General features: G+C 47.4%; 1 protein-coding gene across 6 annotated transcripts in view; it reads right to left on the bottom strand.

Moving 5' to 3' along the window:
- The window catches only part of DAAM1 (dishevelled associated activator of morphogenesis 1), a 97,345-nt gene that overhangs the window by 66,857 nt on the left and 17,989 nt on the right, over window positions 1-12,499 (bottom strand). For 5 of the 6 annotated variants that reach the window (XM_042799145.1, XM_032992467.2, XM_032992469.2 and 2 more), the window contains one exon: window positions 10,904-11,001. The gene's annotated coding sequence lies outside the window, so the exon portion shown is untranslated. Of the gene's footprint in view, window positions 1-10,903; window positions 11,002-11,599; window positions 11,619-12,499 lie in introns of those variants that run through there. The other variant, XM_032992470.2, reaches the window with a different exon arrangement.

Raw genomic sequence — 12,499 nt, 5'->3', positions numbered from 1 at the left:
GAAATGGCCCACCCACTGCTTTCCCTCCAATACAACAGTAATACCTCCCTGTGCTTCAGCAGATGAACACCAAAACCCAATTTATGTGAACTCACATCAGGCACAAGGCGATCCCAACATCTCCAATGAGATGCCTGTTCCCACCTGCCTGGGAAAAAGCAGCAATTTTTATCACATTACACTAAAAGACTGTTTGGCTTTAAAAATAATAAAGAAAAACTGGCAAGCACAGCAAGTGAGACTAATTGGAAAGCTTGATTTTTTTTTTTATTTTTTTTTTTTTTAATGTGGATACAACAATGATGTAGCTTATGGGAAAAGCTCTGCTTTGGCCAGGATGGAGCTGCACCACCCCATGCCACAGGACAGCGGGACTTGGGTTTCTGAGGAGACCTGCTTAAACCTACCACCTGCAATTCAGAGGACCTGGTTTAATGAAGGCACACCGTTTTAATTGCCTAACTATCTTGCCTCCCACTGATGGAAGGGAGCAAGGAAGGGCTCACTCTGAAGTTGTCTGATCCATCACTGCCTAGGATGGACTGAAGGAAGGTCCTTCTTCCCCTGAAGAAGCATCGACAGGGGAACATCTATCTGGTAGAGATCCCAAGGGGATACATTTAAAAATCAATAGAGGCTATTTTAATGATTAATCCAGGAAAGTATCAGCATCAGCAGCATCAATAAAAACCAAGTTTAAACACACCAAGTACATGCACAGGATTTTTACTTTTTCTTTTGTGCGCTGATTTAACCAAATCTGGTTTTCCCCAGACACTCTGAAGTCCAAACAGGGCATCTGTAGCATCGCTAGTGCTTCAACCATCCTGCCTGCCTCTACCCCTATATGCTGCTTAAAAAATTAACCTCTCCACTCCCCTGGAGCAAACGTTCCAGTAAGTAAACTCCCCTCAAAGGTACAATACCACAGCGACAGTGGCCACCTCCCCACCAGGGCTACGTACAGAAGTGGATTTCTCTTAAAGGTTTTCACAGTGCACTTGTCACAAATTGCAATAGAAGCTTCCCATCCCTGTAGATATTTATACAGTGATCTCCCTTTTCATTAAAAAAGAGAGAGACAAATAAAAAATATCCAGCCTCACAATTGTAAAGTACTGCTTGAAAAAGTGACCCAGGGGGATCCTGAGAGGCTCAGACACCCTGAGAGAAGATAACTGTACTTGAATTTTTAAATTTAATTTAATCTGCTGCAGGAGGGCAATCTGGGTGTTTATATATTTGGTACAAGTCACACTCCAGCCAAACCCACAAGCACAGATGAACCTCCTCAGCAGCTACCACAGACGTGACATGGGCTCAGAAAGCCACAATGTCACCCATTTCTGTTGGGGAACAGCACCACGCTCTGCCCTCTTCCATCTGCCAGCTCCCTCCCGGGCACCCACTCCTATCTCTGCAGAGATGCTCCACAGTTCAACACCATCACTTCGTTTGCCTTTCTGAGTCTTCAAAACAGTCCTCAATGCTCCTCACCCTTTCCAAGATCACAACTCCTTGCAGATGACTTCTTGCTTGGGACTGGAGTCCACCACACTGTCCAGCAAAGTGAAAGTACTTCTCCCCATCGACACCAGTCTGGTTTACTCACAATCAGAAGCAATGGAGAACATCACCTCTCTGAGTGTTCCTGAGTCCTGGGGGTGGCAGGATCTTGCAGAGGTCTTCACATCTGCCACCTCATGACATTGCTTCAAAGCTCCTTTAGCAGCTTTGAAGCTGAAACACCTCTAGCAGCAGAGGTGTCAACTGAGTTTGCTGATATGAGCCTCTCAGGGCTTCAGCTTTCCATTAACCAGCTCACCAGATCTTTCAACACGACTCAGACAACACCACTGTTAACAAAGTATGGCCCAGCAGGTCTAACCAAGCTTGAAACCCAGCTTGCTGAGCCCTATTCCTCGATTCGTGCTTCCTCAAGCCCATGCTATGAGGGTCACAAGCCGACCAAGCAAAATCTTCAATCAGGGTGATCCACGTTCATTGGGCTCCTGAAGTGGCTAAGCAGAGCCCTGACAACAAAAAAAACAAATTCAAGCCACTGGCTCGGGGGCTGCAACAACACCAGAGCATCTCTGCTGAGACACCCAAAGGTACCATTGCTCTACGCTTTGCCACAAGACAGAGGTCACCATGAGAACGGGCTGGGTGAGGCTGTTTTCTGTTCAGCTCTTAACACAGGCACATCCATCTCAAACCCTCCCTACCATGGATCAAGCACATCCAGAACCTCCATCTCAAACCTCTCCCTACAACGGAAAGCCTACAGGCTTGCTGCCTAGCCACTGCCCCAAAACCTTGAAAAATTTTCCTCCGTGTCTAACCTCGGTAGCCCATTGCTCCAAATTAACACTGCAGTTTGGATTCCTTAAACACATGCTAATGAACTAACTCAAAGAGAGAGTGACCCTGAGATCATCCACAATCTCGTGACTATCCACAGGGGAAGGAAATTAAATGGCTTTTGGATAACAAATCTTCACAGCATTTTCCAGCATAAGACCTGTAACACTGCAGTGAAAGCCTGAAGGAGCTGCAGATTAGATTTACATACCTGAAAACTCCAGATTCAGCCCACTACCACCAGAAATGCCACAGGAACAGAAAACACCCTGAAATAACTGCCTCTACAGACAAAAGCTTTCAAAACTCCATTAATGCAGGTTTCTAGAGCTGGCAAGAACTACCTGTCCCCATCGACTGCAACACGAGCCGTGAGAGCAGGAGGAGGGGAGAAAAAGGGGACTCCAGGCAATCACAGGCATTTTTTTGCCCAGCTGAGTGCCTCGTGGGGAGAGCAACCCATGCATCAACAGGAGCACTTGAAGAACACCAGAGGTTTATAAATTCACTTTCAGTAGATTTACCAACATGTCACACGGAAAAGGAATGCGTGCTATGCAAATCCAGCCCCAGACTGCTCCCTGCCTAATCTAGCTTTAGATTCAAATGCTTATTACCATGGCATCTAATCAGGTAACATGTAATAGACAGGTTTAGTTTGGACACCCAGTACTTCAGCTGTGTTCTTACTAAGGCACCAAATGGAGAGAAAAAGGGAAAAAAAAAAAAAAAAAACACAGAAATAAACCCAACACTGCAAAGAATTCAAGCTCTGGTGGAAAGCAAAGAACAAAAACCAGGCATGGAAGAAAGTATTGACACCTACCAGTAAAAGCTAGGCAGATGGGCAAACATTTGGCAGCTCACCAAGAACACAATGAACGGTGAGTCCTGTTTGCACCCCACAGTATCCCTGCAGGGAAGTAGGTGGCTGGTCTTTCAGGGTCTCTCCCTTCCCCTTCATGAGACACAAGGTGATGCAAGGCTCTCACACACCCATGGAACACCCATCTATCAGCAGCTAGCTCCCAGCAGCACCGAGCACAGCTGGTCACACCATAACCTCCAGACTACCTTACAGATGGCCTCGGCACCCACACTAGGACCTCCAGAGCCTGGGTAACACGTGCCAACCAGGAGCTGTTTGCTGGTTTGGGCAGGAAGGGGTTCCCTTATTGCATCAGGGTCTGCAGCAGGACATGGGGACCATGGGCATGTCACTCCCAAAGGTCACCACCTTCCTGTTTGCTGGCACCAGCCACACAGCAGGGCTCAAGCCATGGTCAAGGTCATCTCTGCCCTTACCTGCACCAGGCATGTTGATTCATTTCACTTTTAAGTTTATCAAATACAGTTGGTCTGTCCAAGCCATTTGGTACCACCAGGCCACCACCCAGATGCCAACCTCTTAGCTCCACCACCCAGCTACAGCTCAGCCACTGTGCACCAGAAATAACCCAGGGGCAGGGACACAGGACCCACCACTCAGGCTTGACAAGTTTTCCTCTCCATCTGCTGCTCATCTGCCATGCTAAGCTTTCCTGCAATGAAAGATGGTGAGGTTTTCAACACCATCGTTCAGCTCCCACCTTCAGGATGCCAAATCCCAGCAGCTTGTCCTCCCCTGCCTCCACAACACCGAATGGCATGCAGACCTGCAACGAGCTCCAGCAAAGGATCAAGACATGTAAATGTTGCTACCAGCTTCTGAAGACCCTACAAGGCAGCACTGACCCTGCTATGCAACAGAAACTACACTTGGTGGGGTAAGCAGCACTAGGAATACCTACAGTAACAAACAAGAGGTTTCCCTCTGTGAACCTAAGCAATATGATCAACATTTAAATTAAGGCTGCAGGATGAACTTACATTTATTAGACAGCAGAGAATACACATGGGCGAACATCCACCCTGCAACACCTACAGGTCTGTGCAGAGTTCCACAGTGTGTGCTCTCTGGTGTCTCGTAACATGGTAAATCCAACTAAAGCACTCTTTATGACTTGGATGTTCATAATGTTTATGCGTATTCCCTGGTGCCTAGTACAGACTGAGTTTTCATTGCATCCCTTAATAAAAAAAACCTCCACAACACTCTTCTAACATGATGCCTGTTTTGACTAAACTTGCAGCAGCTCCACATATTTGAGATGAAAAGCAACCTGGAAGAGAGGACAAAACCAGCCAATGGACTCAATGAATTGTCTGTGACAGAGGAGGAGGAACAGATGCACAGAACAACTTTAAAGCTTTCTTTCATTAGGAAGCTAAGGTAAAATCATATGTCAACTTTCAACGATGTACCTCCTCACTGAGGAGAGCAAGGTGGCTGATATTCTGCCTCTCAGGCACATGTGCTCTATGCTTTGTCATTTACTGAATGAATATTCAATTGTTTTGAAAGCAGAAGGAAAACAAATGCAAAGAAACCTGAGGTTGCAGCTCGCAGTGTTTTCATAAGCCTGTTCAAAGATCAAGCCAGATTTACCAGCACCTGCGTCACAGCCTGGCTGTGTGGGTGGCTGGCCAGGTTCTCCCTCCAGCTCTGCACCTCCCCAGCTCATGGCAGTGCCTGGAGCTGGTCTAGGGGATGTTTTTCCTCACTCCTGTAGCCGAAACAACAGCAAGAATGGTTAAATGAGGTGGAAAGACCCCCTTTCTCACACAGCTCAGCCCATGGCGTCAAGGGAAGAAAGCCTTTGTGAGAATCCCCACACAAGGACACGGATGGAGTGGAGGTGTTGGTGTGGGAACCCCTCTCAGCACTGAAGGAGCCACACAAACAGTATTTACCTGGCCACGGCGACTAAATACCCCAGCAAAGTCATACTCGTTTGTGAGTCAAAAAAGAAAGGTTTCACATTCCCGTATTTACAGCCCCTACCAATTCTGGAGCTCTGCCTACAACAGCCTCCAGGACAGGGTCATTCCCAGTGACGGCTGTGAAGAGGTCCTTCATCCCACTGTGGCATAGGGACTCACGGATAGTTCACGCATACATATTTCCAAGGGAAAAAATATTTAAAAGCCTCAGAAGCTGCATTTCTAGAGCTGTGGATAACACACATGCAAAGAGCATGGTTTGCTTATGATAACCCAGGATGGCAACTCACTTGAGATGTAAAAATAATTTAATGAATAAGTATATTTAGATTTATAACCCCACAGCAGCTTTATTTATAGGGATGCCAATCACTTTTACACAGATATAAAATTGGCTGGCAGAATGCCTGAGACTATATCCAGAAATCCATCTGTAACAAATCTAAGCCGTGATATCTCTGCATACGTTTGGCCAAACAATAACGCTAATGCCAGCCATCTTGATTTTAAATGTACAGATGGGCCAGGGGGGGACTCGCCAAGCCTGCCATACAGCCGAAGACAGATGAATTTTGCTATCACCTACTATAAACTGATTGGGGAGAGGACCAGATGAAGGAAAACTAGTCATCGTCTGGGCTGCGTGGATGCCAATACCAACACAACGCTTGCTGGAGATCAAGATAGTGTCCAGCTGGCTACAGGTAAACCTCTTTTAAAACCTTTCATCACTGTAATGGGAAGCTATAAGCAAGGAAAAAAGACCCACTGCAGCTCTGCAGCACTTTGAAAATGCAAGGTGATTAAGCTAGGGTTCTTGTGTATGTTTTTTTTCAATCCATTGCTCAAGACTCAAAGCTGGGACAGGGAGAGATACAGGAGAAATTAATTGAAAGTCATCACTTGGCTCTCAATCTCAAAGCAGATGAGGATTTCTAGTAAGACTTCTCCTCTCTCACCACTGCCCAGGATCTCACAGCTTTATCTAAACCTTCAGGTGTCAAGGGGAAAGATTGCTGCTGATTTCCACAGGGCTGGCACTGCAGCATCCTAAACTACCCAGTGTTGTTGGGGTGGGCCTGGGGGCTTTCTGTTGCTGCCTCTCAAGCTCAAGTGGGGACCACCTGAAGAACTGAAAAGTCACATCTAATTCACAAGAAACAAAGAAAAAACTGCTCTTCATCCCAGTGGGGCTTCTGGGGTCTGGTTGTCTCAGAAATGGGGCAAAACAGATATGGCTCCACATGAAATACAAACTATGGGTAAATGCATCTCATCCATGAAAGTTACAATATTTTGGCAAATGCCAAGGAGTAAAAGGTTACTCTGGAATATTACTTTGAATAGCTCTGGGAACAAACCCAGAATTAATTTTCAACACTTATTCAGCAAACGGTTTGAATAAACTGAGAGAGGCTTGCGCACACATACTGACAGCATGATTTGGTAGACTTTTGCCTCTACTCCTTAGATAATTCATGAGAAAACAACTCCCAGGGAACATGATCACCTTCCAGTCCAATGCATAGATTCAACTGACCCTGCCTTGGGGACAAGGTTACCTCTCAAGATCCTTTCCAGCCCAATTTTAACACCATTTTACACTGCAAACTGTTTACACACTGGCATTTGCTCCGATTCGTCCCTGGAAGTAACTATGTCCAAAAGAGTAATTGATGGAAAGAAAAAACAGAAACCCAACAGCAGTTCCCTCTCTCAAGGACAAAGCAAAGGAAAACAACCAGATGCAGAGCTATGACATCCTCAATCCAAATGTTTTCCAAAACATTTCCAAATGTTTTTCAAAGCTTCCAGCTGAAGCTTTCACAGCTAGGCTGTGACACTACCAAAGCCTCGGGCATTGAGCACAGCATCATGGTGCATTGCAGCGCGCGCCAAGGAGATGGTTGGTGGTGACTTTTCCATTGACACACCTGCCAAAACACACCCAAGACCCTTGCTGCAGAAAACATGATGTTTTGAAGAAAAACTGCCTCTGCTTTATCAACAGGGCATCTTCCAAGGTGACTGAGCTCAATTGCTACATCGGCTTTCAGGAAAAGTCAGCGAATACACGTGGCAAATGTCCTTACCTTCATGGCAGGCTTTTGAGTTTATTCCAAGCACCTTAGGAAATCACTCCTCTGTGTCTTATCCTTTGGAATTATGGGAAATAATAAAAGTAAAATAATAAAAAAATATTTTAAAAAACCACTTATGGAAAGTAAAGAGAGAAAAGCATACATTCTTTACACTTAAGTAAGAAATGCTCAAGTTCCGTCCAAACACCGACCATGAACATTTATGGTTATTACATGGTCAAAACTGAGACTGTTGTGGGAGATGCTGGAGCAGCCGAAGGGTGAGCAGCGAGGTCTCAGCAGTGCTCAGCTGCAAGAACCGACTGCTCTGGAGGCCAGGGAACTGACACACAGCACGTCCCCATCCCCAGCCTCCTCACCCTGCTGCTGACACAACAGCTTCCACCCACGCCAACGGCCTCATCAGAAACAGCAGCGCCTGTAAAGCAGAGTCTCAGAGGTCCTTCAAAGTCCCAAGCTGATCTCCACCTCTTTCAACTTGCTTCTGGACACGATCAAAACCCAGAGCAGGCTCCTTTCTGAAGGAGCCCTCCTATCAACTGTATGTGGGCTTTTGATTAGACCTTTTGTAGAGTTGAAAAAAAAGCCTTGCTCAAGGATGATAAAGTCTAGACACTACAATATATTTTCCAGCTGATCCAGCAAATCTAAAAAGCGCTCCCTTGATCTCGGACTGCCACGATCAAAGCCATTATCCCATTTGGAGCCCTTCTGAAACTTTAGCTTCCAAATGTGCAAGTTATTTTTAAAATCTAAACCAGGCCAAGCCTCTTGTTTGGAGTTTTATGAGGAAAATGGGGTGTGCTCCTCCCAAACCTTCCCCCATCACGTCTGGAAGAGGCTGGTGGGCACATGGCAGAGGGCGAGAGCAGGGAAGTAGCCCTGTGCCTGGGGGCACCTCAGTGGCACTCCGTAGCCAAGGTCTGCTTGCGTGGGGGAACACAGCCTGTCCTCCTCACAGGGGCCACAGTGTGGGGGAATTTTCCCCATCCTTGACTGAGATGAAGTTTTATGGATAGCAAACATCCTTTGCATCCCCATCCTTAGGATTTGTGTCTGCCTTTGCCATCTTCCATCACAGGGGTGCATTATTCTGGGGCCAAAGAAGAGGAAACAGCTTGAAATGCTTTCATTTTCTGCAGGAATTAAATAAAACTAAGCGCTGTGAATTTCCTTTACCAGGTAGAAGGATGTCCAAGTGCACCAAGAACACCTAGTTCTGCATCAAGGGACAACGGGCTAAATAAGGTATTCTGGGAAGGGGGGGAATAAATAAAAAAAATAATTCTCTAGACTCTTGGAGGACTGTTTCAGGTGTCTGAAAGGAAAGAAACACACAGCCCTGCAAAAACATAGAAAATCCAAAGGGGCACCAGCTGTGTCTTAAGTGGGATGCTTGATGAGAGGTGATGGAAGACCAGCCAGTTCATCCCAGACCAGTTGGTGCTGTGTGGTGGGCACCAAACCTCCTGATGTGCCTCCGTAGGAGAGGGGACCCATGGTCAGTCTTGACTGCTGAGGCTCACAGTGGCCAGACTGGGAGAAGTCAAGGGCTGGGTGGTCTGGAGTAACGAGGAACTTGAGGAGAACTGGAACAGCTTTTTAAAAACATGTGGCCACCAAGCTGCACCTCCTGTGTCCCAAGGTGAACTTCTAACAGGGGGACGTTCTTCAAAGAGAGATAGAGACAGGAGGTGACTCCTGTCACAAAGGAGAAGAGAGCGACATGGAGCATTCACATGCTCAAAGCTATTTAAAAGACAAATGTAGCTCCCTAGTGAACGCTTTATTTAAATAAGCAGCTTCTAAAGCACCAGGCAAACATGACACATAGTCTCCTCTTCCTCCCAACATCTGTCTCCATGATGTTGCCCACCGCCCTTTCCCTCCATGTTTTCACCCTCCTCAACTTCCAGCAGCTCTGCTCCTCCTCCCCACCTCTCCCTCCACCCAGACCAAGCAGATCTGCAAAAGGCCAAGTGAAGCAGGCAGGCACACACCAGTAGGATGGAGATTGGAGACCCGCCACTCCTTGCTACAACTGGAGGGACCATGCCGGCAGGAGCAATGGCCATGCTGCACACCACATCCCCAGCACTTTGGGAGGTGTCATCTGAACCTCCACCAGCTTTCCAGCTGGGTAATCATCAAGGAAATAATCAGGTCAACAGCCTTCCTTAAGAATATTTCCATCAAATTGGATTTCTCCCACGCCCACGCACACCGGAACAGAAAGAGTGAAGGCCACTGGCATTCTGGTGCCAGCTGTGACAGCCGCCACATCAGTCCCAGTGGGGACAGAGAATTTGCTGGCATCTCCCCAAAATGTTGCTCAGGAGCTGGGTGAGGCAGATAAGACGTGGGAAATCTGCCCAGCTTCAGCTCTGCCATGGCACCGAGTCCAACACATGCCCCAGTGAAGTGGTTTGTCTTTACTTTCCCCAACAAATGCAGAGATGAGATGGACTTCAACCCTAGCCTCCATGGAAGAGCATTTCGCTGGGTCTACTGAAGCCACCAAAGCCCTGCAAGATCCCAATGGTCCCACTTCGCCCTCGCCCTGGTCCCTTCCCTCTAACAATCTTCTCCCAGGGAGGGAGAGCAAAGCCCTGCTGTGCATCCATAATCCCCGAGAAGGGCTAGCACAAAGTTACGGACCTTGAAAATTTACAATCCCCATTACATGGGAGAGCAGAGGAACTGATGGCAATGGCTGCTCCTGGATTTGAAAGGATCTAAACCCATCACAGAAGCAGCAAGCACCCTGAATGAGCACTCCCACAGTTTGAACACTGGACACGATAAACGAGGCGGCGAGGGCAGCTGGCAAGTCAGCATCCTGGCACACAACCCCTACCACCCCAGATCAGAGAGAAAGGGAAACCAAGGGAAAAAAGGCAAATTGTCCAGCCCCACACTGCCACCAGCACAGCAGCCACCCTTAGCTGCTCTTGGTGATAAATACTGAAGGGAAAACATTGCGCTTGCGCTTGCGCAATTCATTTAGGTGCCAAGCATGAGCCAGGGGTGGGTTCAGCACCACATCTGACTCGTTGTGAGGCTTTCCACCCATCCCATACTCTTCTGCAGTATTTTCCTGTGTCTTTCTCATCTCCCATGTTAAAGAGATGGGAAATGTGTACATCACTGGTCCCACTTCCCAAACCAGACGTGTAAATACAGGCTAAAAAACACCCATTTCCAAACCTGGCAAACTTGTAGGGGTAAGTTACTTCCAGAGCTGTGATTTTTATAAGGGATACCACCAGGTTAAGGAGTCAAAGGCATAACTGTAGAAGGAAAAGCAAAAGCTCTTTATTTCTGTAAAGCCTTTCCACCCCCCCTGCTTCTTGAAATGTCAGGGAGTAACACAGCTCTTGCCAGTTTAGTGGGGTATACATGAAGGCTTGGCTGAAAGCAACCTCATTAAACTGGCTGGGTTGTTAAGCGCCAATCCAAACATACAGTCCTCTGATCACTGCATGATGGGCTGGGAACCAAAGGCAACTCACAATTAAACCTGTGACAATCAGGAAAAATCCTTACAAAACCCCCCAAGCAGAATGCACCGACACCATCCCCACCCCGCCTTTTTTTTTTTTTTATTTACTTACATAAGCAGCATGACAGATAACTTGGAGGAAATCAGATGCTCAATGATTAAGTGACACTTAGGCAGCACTCTGGAAAATAAATTCGCTCTTTGGAAACCCTGCAACAAAAACAGAAGGTATAAACAGACAGTAACTAATTATTCTGATTAAATCTTGGAAGACCTGAAATACCCGACTGCAGCAGAACGAAGTCAGTGTGCACAGGGGCTGCTCGAAAAAAATAAGTCACGCCCTTTTTAAAAAGAATTCACCCAAATAAACCTAAGTGCTTCTGTGTTGTTTTTGTCTGCCTGCGCGTTTAAGGTCTACCCTGAAGGATCCCATCGCCTTCAGCTAAAATTAGACTTCAAGGAAAGCAGGCGAAAGCGGGTATCTCCAACCTGCACCAGCACGGCGAGGCTCCCACCGCGCGCTTGAAGAGCGGCGCGTTGGGGTTTTTCCTCCCCTCCCACCGAAACCAAAGAGAGAGGAGGTTTTGGATTAAAAGAAATTAAGGAAAATAAATAAATAAGGCATGCTCCTAGGGAGGAAGGAGGGGACAGCAGGTCTACCCTGCTGCTGAGCTCAGGGATCTGAGCTGGGACAGGGATGCAGCTGAGCCACAGGGGTGGGATGGGATGGGATGCAAGGGGATGCAAGGGGATGCTTGACCTAGAGGTGAGAAGAACCAGCAAAACCCAGCAGCAGCTCACCCACCATTGTGGATGCAGAGTAAGGCACCTGCTTTAGCATGGTCCATGACACCAGTGCCGGGAGCCTCTGTTACAGCAGACAGTGTGCAGAGCAAGACAAGGGGGATGTGCTCAGTAGACATTCCCCTACTCTCCTTGCCTTGGGGGAAAATAATAGTTTTCCTCCTCCCCTTCTCTCCGCCCTCCCCCCACCACATTAAATGCCAGCAGAGCTCAGGGGAATATTTAATCTCAAACCTCAGTAATCAATCAGTTCACCCTCACGCATGAGAAAGAGTCACAGCAGTAAGCACCAAATCCCATTTCTACCCAGCAATACGATGTTTTAATTACGTACATAACATTTCCCTTTTAACATAAATCCTAAACAGATCCAGGCAGCCCATGGGTTGTGGGTGGGGAAGGACACTGTGCCAGGGACGAACATGGGGACAAGGGGGAGGAAAGGAAGGAGAAACCATTCTAGCAGTTATTTTAAATGACAACTTTATACAGCTGCTCCAGTTTGCCATTAGCACGACCGGGCTTTGACCTTGTGTTTGCTGTCCAGAGGGTGGTCAGCAGCGTGGCAAACAGCAAGCTCACATCCAGCCCTGCCACCAGAAGTTGCACTGGTTTTATCCCAACATGCCAGCAAGCGTGCGGGAAAACGGGGACAGAAAATGCAAGACGGGCACATGGGGGAAGGCTTGGAGCAGGCTGTGATACAAATAACAGCAACGGGGCCTCTCCCCTGGTGCTGTGAGGCTTACTCCAAAGCCTGTTCACATCAGAGGGAGACTTTCTAGCTGGGTTTGAGCAGGTTTGGGATCGCTCCCTGCCAACACTTGTTACTTCCAAGTGCAAGGATGGCCAGACCAGCAGGACCATCACACGTCTGCCAGTCCAACAGCCAGGCAGCTGC

Source organism: Tyto alba, unplaced genomic scaffold, assembly GCF_018691265.1.
Source record: "Tyto alba isolate M040663 unplaced genomic scaffold, T.alba_DEE_v4.0 Super-Scaffold_29, whole genome shotgun sequence".
Classification (NCBI taxonomy): Eukaryota; Metazoa; Chordata; class Aves; order Strigiformes; family Tytonidae; genus Tyto; species Tyto alba.
This window is presented reverse-complemented; position numbering and strand designations above follow the sequence as displayed.